Here is an 8,949-nt window from a genome sequence, read left to right on the forward strand (position 1 = left end):
CGCCACTTCGGCCGCTATATTGTTTACAAAATTTAAGTTCGCGCGTGTGTAAGAAGAATCTGGGTACTAGCGCTCACCGATCGTGATACTCCGGATGTGATTGGTTTAGATAAAAAATACCGCGATGCCATTGGCTAGCTCGAAAACAATCACCGATGATGTCACTCTTACATTACCTTATCCTTACCTTATGCTTACATTTTCATTCGAGATTTTTTCTGCCTGTACCAAAACTAACTCGCGCGTCGGCTTTATAATGCTGCCGCCTCGTCACCCTCGCGTCCTCGCGAGGGTGACTCGTTGGCAATAAACCTTGGTAAATACTCTTGATGGACGTTACATATGAAAAGCTCAAGTTTCCGCCGCAAGACCTTTCAAGACGTGTGATACGCGAAGGGAAGTGGCCTACTTTTAAGGTATAGATTAACAATAATGCACAGAGGTCAACTCATCTATATCTTTAAAGCTATGATAGAACTTACAACTTCAACTAATTATAAGACTTAGAGTTAATGTTTTTCTTATCAGCCCATTTGAACGTGTTCTATATTTTATATATGGACATAAACGAAAATTTCTGAGTTGAAATTGTGTAAAAAATGGATGGGATCAATTTTTTCATCAGGGCTCAGGGATCAACATTTTGGGGAAAATGGGGCTCAGGCATCAAAATAACGGCAAGAAAATAGGGATCAATGGGTCCCGGATATACCATGTTACGACCCTGCATTTTCAGATCTTGTTTCTTGAATAAGTTGTTGGGCAAAACGCTTTTAAACCATACCCGTTGGTAACGTTCCCTCTCTCAGGATTTGACTGGCCATGATACAGAAAAAATTATATCGAGAGCTTCAAGGCCGCCTCCCCCTCTTCATCAAAAGAAAGTCTGCTAGACTGTCAGCTGAGTCCGTTGCACAATTGCTGCAGCGATGGCGAACTCTTGGCTTAAATTTGTTTTCCCTTTTTTCCTGATCAGCCTCACATATGCAAAGCCTAACTTTGTGATATTTCTTGTGGATGATCTCAGAATTGCGGATGTGGGCTGTTTTGGTAACGACACGATTAAGACACCTTTAGAACATCGATCGGCTAGCTGAGCAAGGAGCTCGCTTACTATATGATGTCCACCCAGATTCGGTTTGCACACCCAACAGGGCAGCGCTGTTGACAGGGAGGTATCCGATCCGTTCCGGACTGGCTTCTGATAGCGGTCAGTACAGAATGTTCCTTCGAACGAGCACGTCTGGCGGTCTACCACAAAATGAAACCACGTTTGCTGATATTGCATCCGATGCTTGCTATGCGACAGGTCAGTATCAAGACTACTCGTTGTCGTTCCTGTTAATTTGAGGAGGGCCTCCGCTACACAATTTATAAAACTGTATGGGTTTGTTTATTTAATCTCTGGAAAGGATAGTCAGTTTTCGAGAATGGAAGGGAACTATTCACTGAATACTATTAAATAATTGCCTCAAGTACTGATAGAAAGTACAGACAGGTCTGAAATTAATGGGCGTAGATTCTTGATCTGCTATTTTTAGGCCAGTAACAAGTTAGTTACCCAAACATTAGCCTGCATGACAGGCGCTTTATGAGCCAAGCGGGGCGAACGCGATATTTCGCGCGGAGCCCGCTTGGCTCAAAAAGCGCCTGTCAAGCAGGCTACCCAAACATAAAACAGGAATCCCAATGTTGCAGGAGGCCCTCCACAGGAAGGAAGGGGGAGGGGGTACTCCCTCATAAATTTAAAGGCTACAAAAGTATGTGCCGCCCCAAATGGCATGACTTTTGAGCCTTTGCTCCCTGAAGATGGGTATAGATTTCAGCCATTTAGATGTGAAGCCTGGATATAGGTGTGAATGTTCAAGAGGCCAGGTTTGAAAACGGCCATAGATTTTATAGATGAAACAGGTTTGAAAAATTACATTTTTTGGTCTTAAATAAGGTAGGGTTTGGAGGTCCAGGTAATTAAGTTATCACTCCCCCTACCCCCTCCCAGAAGGAGCCCAGCATGGCATCTTCTCCTTCACTTGTTAATCAACCACAACTGGCATAAATAACAGACAAATAGCATGGAGTATTATATAATTGCATCTTTTCTATGATCACTTAAATCTGAAAAATTGTTTTTTTTTTTTAGTAAACCTCACTATATTGCTGGCAGCTGTTCTAGTATTGTTGTTGTTTTTTTTTTTCCACCAACTTTTTATTTCACAGTGCTGGAGTCCACAACATAACCATATCAACACCCATCACTGAAAGCACCTTTATTGTAAAAAAATACTGTCCCAAAGGCCAGCACAAAGGGTCAGGGTGGGACAGGGTTGCTAAAGAGTGAGCATATTTGAGAGGAAAAAACATTTAGGGCTGTTGGTCTGAATTGTCTTATTCAATACAAGTTGAGGGAGGGGGAGAACCCCACACCCCTTTATTTCCACTAAATAAGTTACAAATGTCTAATCGTATGTTCTTGTTCTTTTCTGACAGGAATCATTGGAAACTGGCATCTGGGCTTACACCTTGCATCTAAATCAGATTTTCACGTTCATCCAAGGAGCAAGGTTTCCACTATTTCTATGGTCTGCCAATGACAAATATAAGATCTTGTGAACCAGGCCAGTACCTGATAGAGCTTGTCATTCCAGGACTAAAGCCATCCAACATCCTGGCCGCTGTAGCTGCCATTGGAGTAACGCTGTACATTTGCTACATAACTGGCTTATTAAGCAAGACTGCTTTCATTTTCCTACTAACAATAATTCTGTTAATCTCCTTACCAATTTCTTGCCACCTTTTGTTAACAGGACGCTTTAATTGCTTTGTGATGAAAAACTATGAAGTTGTTGAGCAACCAATTATTTTGGAAAACTTAACAACGAGGCTTACAGATGAAGCAGTAAACTTTCTTCGAGCAAACAAAGACAGTCCCTTCTTGTTGTACATGTCATATGCCAAAGTACACACTGCGCTGTTTAATACCCAACCATTTGTCAATCACAGTGTCCACAGTCGTTATGGTGATAATGTAGAGGAAATGGATTGGAGGGGTTGGACAGATCATGGCTGCTGTTGAGAAACTGGGTTTGAAGGAAAACACATTTGTTTATTTCACATCTGACAATGGTCCTCACACCTAGAAGAGATTAATTCAGGAGAATATCATGGTGGATGGAAGGGTATTTACAAAGGAGGTAAGATCTTGACCTATCAAGCCAATCCAGAGGAGCTAAAGGCAGATGTTAAGGGTTTGATGGGCGTTATTTTCCTTCCTGATCATTTAATGATCAGTGAAGTTTATGCTCAGTAAGAATTCAGTATGTACTTTAATTGGCAACATTATGTCAATAAATCACTCACTGTTGACATGAATGGGAGATGTGACCTAATTTTACCCATTTTCTCTGCCTTTTTACAAGGAAGGGAATTTGATGAAACGTTTTCTTCTACAGCTGCTCAAGGTCTACCCCTTAAGGTCTCAAACATTGATAGCTGCATAAAAGGCAGTGATTAACTTGTAGAAAATGGTTGGGACTGTCGTGGGAGGTGTGATTTATTTATTTCTCCTCTTGACATCCCCAGTAGTGGCAAATCCAGGGATCAATTTAATAAAACGTTTTACACTTGTAGTTTACAAGCTGGGCTGTTGGTTTTACATAATAGGCACACAAAAAGAAACCCAACAAAGAGTTCAAAACCCAGATCGATAATCCCTTCTTACAGTGTTTATAACTGGATTCATTTTCTGCATGAGCCGCATGAAATAACTAGCCAAGGAACAGACTACAGTTAGCTACAAGTGTAAACAATTTATTTTGTTGGCCCCAGAACATCATGTACGTTGGGGTCCTGAGAGTAGAAAATGTGGGGCTTAAGCTAGTGGAGTGAACAAAAAGTGAGGAACCCCTCCCCCCCCCCCCCCTACACAAACACACAACCATTATCCCCTGCCCAAGATCTGCCACTGTATCTTATGTAATGCTCTTTATCATAAAACTGTATTTTACATCTGACTTGATCAAACTTTAAATTCCACTCCAAATTCCACCATAATGATTTCACACTTCATCCCACTTCAATGCACCCTATTTCAACCTGTTGTTGTTTGCTTAGCTGATGTGATCACTTCAAAGTGTGTAAAATGTTTCCTTTTAAAGGCAAAGGACAGTGTTGGGATGGTGGTGTGAGGGTGCCTACAATAGCATCATGGCCAGGACGTATTGCTGCTGGAATTTCATTCGACAAACCTACAAACCCCATGGACCTACTACTATACCCTTAGTTGCCAAACTAGCAGGTGGAGATGTTCCTCAGGATAGAATAGTTGATGGGAGAGATCTCTTGCCATTACTGACCAGGAAGTCAAAAGTCTCCTCTCATGATTTTATTTTTCATTATTGTGGAAATCAAATCCATGCAGTCCGTTTTCATCCGAGGAACAGTGACATTGTCTGGAAATTAAGCACACCTAATGTCACACCACAATGGACCAACGGAACTGAATACTGCATTGACAAAGGTGTGTGTGACTGTCATGGAGATCGCGTCACAGTCCACAAACAGCCCCTACTTTTTGACATCACAAATGATCCTGCAGAGAACGCTCCTATTGCTGCCGACATACCAAAGTACCAAGAGGTCATGAAACACATTTACCCTGCAATCAAAGTGCATAAAGAAAGCCGATTGAAATTGTCCCTAATCAGCTAGAGGTGTACAAAACTTTTTTTTTTCATCCAATTTTGCAAATGTGTTGCAATTTTCCTTTCTGCAGCTGTAAAGAAACTGACAGGGAACTTGAGCATTATCCCCATAATGTATGAGTAAACTGAGAGTAGCTATAAGACACTAGGTGAGACAGGTTGATTACTATCCCATGCCAACAACAAATTGCGGAGATAAAAATAGCCAAGCCAAAGCAAAACTTGTCACGCAAAGAACGTCAAGCGCTAAACGCTATCAAGCGTGGCAACGACCTAAATTTAAAAAAAGCGGACAAAGGAAGCACACTTGTTGTCATGGACAAACAAGATAAAATACAAGAAGGTCAATTCCAAATCAATGACTTAAATAATTACAGACCTCTTAACAATCCCATGGTCACACAGACACAAATAAAAGTGTCCCGCTTGATATCAGAACTACACCATGGCAACTACATAGACGACATGACTAGAAAATGGCTTCTGCAAACACCAACTCCGCCACGAATACCCGAATTCTACACCCTTACAAAGATACACAAACCTACTTTGGTAGGTAGACCAATCATATCAGGCTGTGACGGGCCTACAGAAAGAACATCATCATTTGTTGACACATTACTTCAGCATATTTCTAAAACACAAGCGTCTTATCTTAAAGACACTACAGACTTTATCAATTTTGTTGAAATCAAAGGCTCCTGTGAGCCAACTCGTGAATGCAGATGACACATAGTAATTGCAATTTAGACGGCTACGGAAACTTCCTCAAAAGCTAAAAGAAATTATATCTTTGCCCGATTATGTAACGAAAAATGACCATTCTTGTACTATTAAAATGATTTTCAAATTATTCTGTACAGATTGAATAGGCCGATTATTCTGATGCGCCGATTAAAAAAAATCACGTGTTTTTTTTATTCAAAGTTCATAGGAGCACGCCATGTGCAGCTACGTCATGCAAATTCGTGTCCCCGATAGTCCGGGGCTACTGGATTTCGCGATCGGGCTAGTGGATTCTAACCATCACTTGCCCGATGGGCAAGTGAAGTTTTTTTGGGAATTAAAATTACAAAATTACTGTAGGGCAAGCCGATCTCACAAAGGGAAATATGTTCAACAAAGTATCGCATTACATTTCATGCCCGACATAAATGCGTGAAATTTTTCCTTTGGTGTTCAGTCCACGCAATCCTCAAGTAAAAATAATGAACTATGACAAGCTCTTGCTAAATAACAATTATTTATCGACCGCGTCCTTTTGCTTTCCCATAAATTACCAGTTGTAAATTTCGAAAATGAAACATTTTTCCCCTGTGAAACCTCTATGAAAGCTGACAAGATCTTAAAGTGTTCATTTCACCAGAAATTTGCATAATTTTGTTTACGACGTCAATGATGCATGACATGGCACGTTCCGCTTTCGCGTGAAAACTGACAAATTAAATTATTTTTAATTAAATTATTTCTAAATTAAATTATTTTTAATTCTTAAAAGAAACCGCACTTTGCAGAAAAAAACGAAAAAAACCTATAACTTTGCTCAGATTCAACGAAAAATCTCCATTCTTACACTGAAATGATTGTCAAATTATTCTCTACAGAATGAATGAGAGAATTCTGACGCGTCGTGAAAAAAAATTGTCACGTTTTTTTTTTTTTCACTAATTGAGTTTACGACCCCGGACTTTCTGAAAAACTGAAAAAACTTGTAACTTTGCTCAGATTGAACGAAAAATCTCCATTCTTGCACTAAATGATCGTCAAATTATTCTCTACATATTGAATAAGAATTTCCTGATGCGCCGTGAACAATAAATGTTCGCGTGTTTTTCCCACTAATTGAATTTGAAACTCACTCACTGCGCACGCCCGAAAGTTAACGACAAAACCGACCGACTGATCGACCAAGTCAAAAGCCAGCTATCGCTATAACTCGTTCATTGCGCATGCGCGAATTCACGAGTTAAAAATGAAAGTCAACAAGAATACATTCCTTGTATCAATGGCGTAATTACTAAAACAAGGAATGACCTAAAATGATCTAAAATGACCTAAAATGACCTAAAATGATCTAAAATGATCTAAAATGACCTAAAATGATCTGAAATAAATCTGAAATATTCTTAAATGATCTAAATGAAGTGAAACCAAGGTAAAATTACAGAATTACAGAACTGAGTGCAAAGTAAAGGCTGATACCAGGAAGCTGCTGTGAACTGCCGGAAAGACAGAAGAAGACTCGAAAAGTGCCGATGGTTGCACGTAAGCAATAGTTGGTCGTCCGCCCTTTTCTCTTGTCGACTCCCGCATTGAATTGTGCTCGATGACAAAGTTGCGTAAACAAACCGCACTAGAGCGAATCTTTTTTTTTTGTCGGTCTGAAAGACCCAAAAATATCGGCACTGACCAATTTTTTCCGGCTTCGTTTAATGGTCGCACATTAAAAGCCACACGACAAGGCTAAATGCTTGTGTAAACACTGATAAAATGCTTTTGTAAACAGTGTAAAGGCATATCTGTGCATCAATAGGCCTTATCACGGTTTTCGGTATTTCTTCCCGCGAATTTTTTTTAGTAGCAGTAATCACGGCTGGTTCGCTATGCAGACAAACGTATGAAAAATTCAAAACACGACTGGACGCTTTCTGGCACAGCTACGTCCCTTAGTGCTAAAAGTTTCCATTTCATGAATTTTTTAGAAGCGATGTTTTATCAAAATTATTTGACATTGGATTTCCATACAAACACTGTTTTTTCAAGCCTGTTTGCCTACTCGTCAAAATGGCGTCGAAAACCGTGATAAGGCCTATTTCCTTATATAAACACGCAGTTAACAAGTCAAGGATAGCGCATGAATAAACGATGACTCTGTGCTAGTTCCATACAAAATAGCTGCATCAGTCAAAACCGCGTTGCTGGGCGAAACTTAGAACTTCGCTTCGTACCAATCAAAACCACGTTGCTGAGTGAAACTTGGAACATCGCACCAATCAAAACCACGTTGCTGGGGAAAAACTAGACACGTTGCATCAATCAAAGCCGCGGTTGTGATACAGTAATTATCGGGAATTTCCCTGAAGAAGTCTCTGGTAGAGACGAAACGCGTCGGAAATAAACTACAAGAAGTCTTCTGTTGTGCTGCTCACTGGTCTTTGTTATAAAATGAAAACATTAAAATCATTTTAGATCATTTTAGGTCATTTTAGATTCATTTCAGATCATTTTAGGTCATTTTAGATCATTTTAGGTCATTTTAGGTCATTCCTTGTTTTAGTAACTACGTATCAATGGACGTTACAAGCCTATATACAAATATACCACACGAGGAGGGTATAACTTCAGTATGCAAGGCATACGATAATTTTCACAGCAACAACCCTCCCATTCCCACCCCATACCTGAGAGAAATGCTAACACTCATTCTCAAAGAAAATTCTTTCCAATTCAATGGAAAAAACTACCTCCAAATTCATGGTACAGCCATGGGTACAAAAATGGCCGTTGCTTTTGCAAACATTTTTATGGTCGACATTGAAACACATTAATTGTTAGTCAAAGCGTCGTAAAACCTACAGTTTGGAAACGTTACATTGACGATATTTTTTCTCTGTGGGACACTGGTAAACACGATATAGAACTGTTCATTGAACAAGCAAACTCATATCATCCAACAATCAAATTTACGGCTGAAATCTCAAATGCTGAGACTACATTTCTGGATACAGTTGTTTACAAAGGTAATCGATTCCATCATCAATCCATACTGGATATTAAAACACATTTCAAGCCTACTGAAACCTTTCAATACACGCATCTCTCCTCTAGCCACCCACCAGGAGTCAAAAAAGGATTTGTCAAGGGCGAAGCCCTAAGACTCCTACGAACAAACTCCTCAAAAACAACATTTGAGGATAATATTAAAAAGTTGAAATCACGACTCCTTGCTAGAGGCTACCCAAATAATCTGATTGAAAAAATTTTATCAGATGTCAAATTTACAGAAAGGTCATCGGCATTGAAGCAAAAAGACAACACCCTCAAACAAATATTGCCTTTTGTAACACAATATCAACCATCAGTGCCCAACCTCAAACATGCTTTAATGGGAAAATGGCACTTAATACAAAACCAGCCTTTATTACGAGAAATCTCCAAAGAGCCACCACTAATTTCCTTTAAAAAAGGAAAATCTCTAAATGACATGCTTGTCAGAGCGAAAATATAAAGAGGTCACACATCAAAAATG

General features: G+C 39.6%; 2 pseudogenes; both read left to right on the top strand.

Moving 5' to 3' along the window:
- Positions 1-832: 832 nt before the first annotated feature.
- LOC146457200 (steryl-sulfatase-like) lies at positions 833-4,820 on the top strand (annotated as a pseudogene).
- Positions 4,821-7,981: 3,161 nt separating this feature from the next.
- LOC146457201 (uncharacterized) lies at positions 7,982-8,949 on the top strand (annotated as a pseudogene).

This window comes from Pavona decussata, unplaced genomic scaffold, assembly GCF_977016875.1.
Source record: "Pavona decussata unplaced genomic scaffold, jaPavDecu1.1 SCAFFOLD_245, whole genome shotgun sequence".
In the NCBI taxonomy this organism is placed as follows: Eukaryota; Metazoa; Cnidaria; class Anthozoa; order Scleractinia; family Agariciidae; genus Pavona; species Pavona decussata.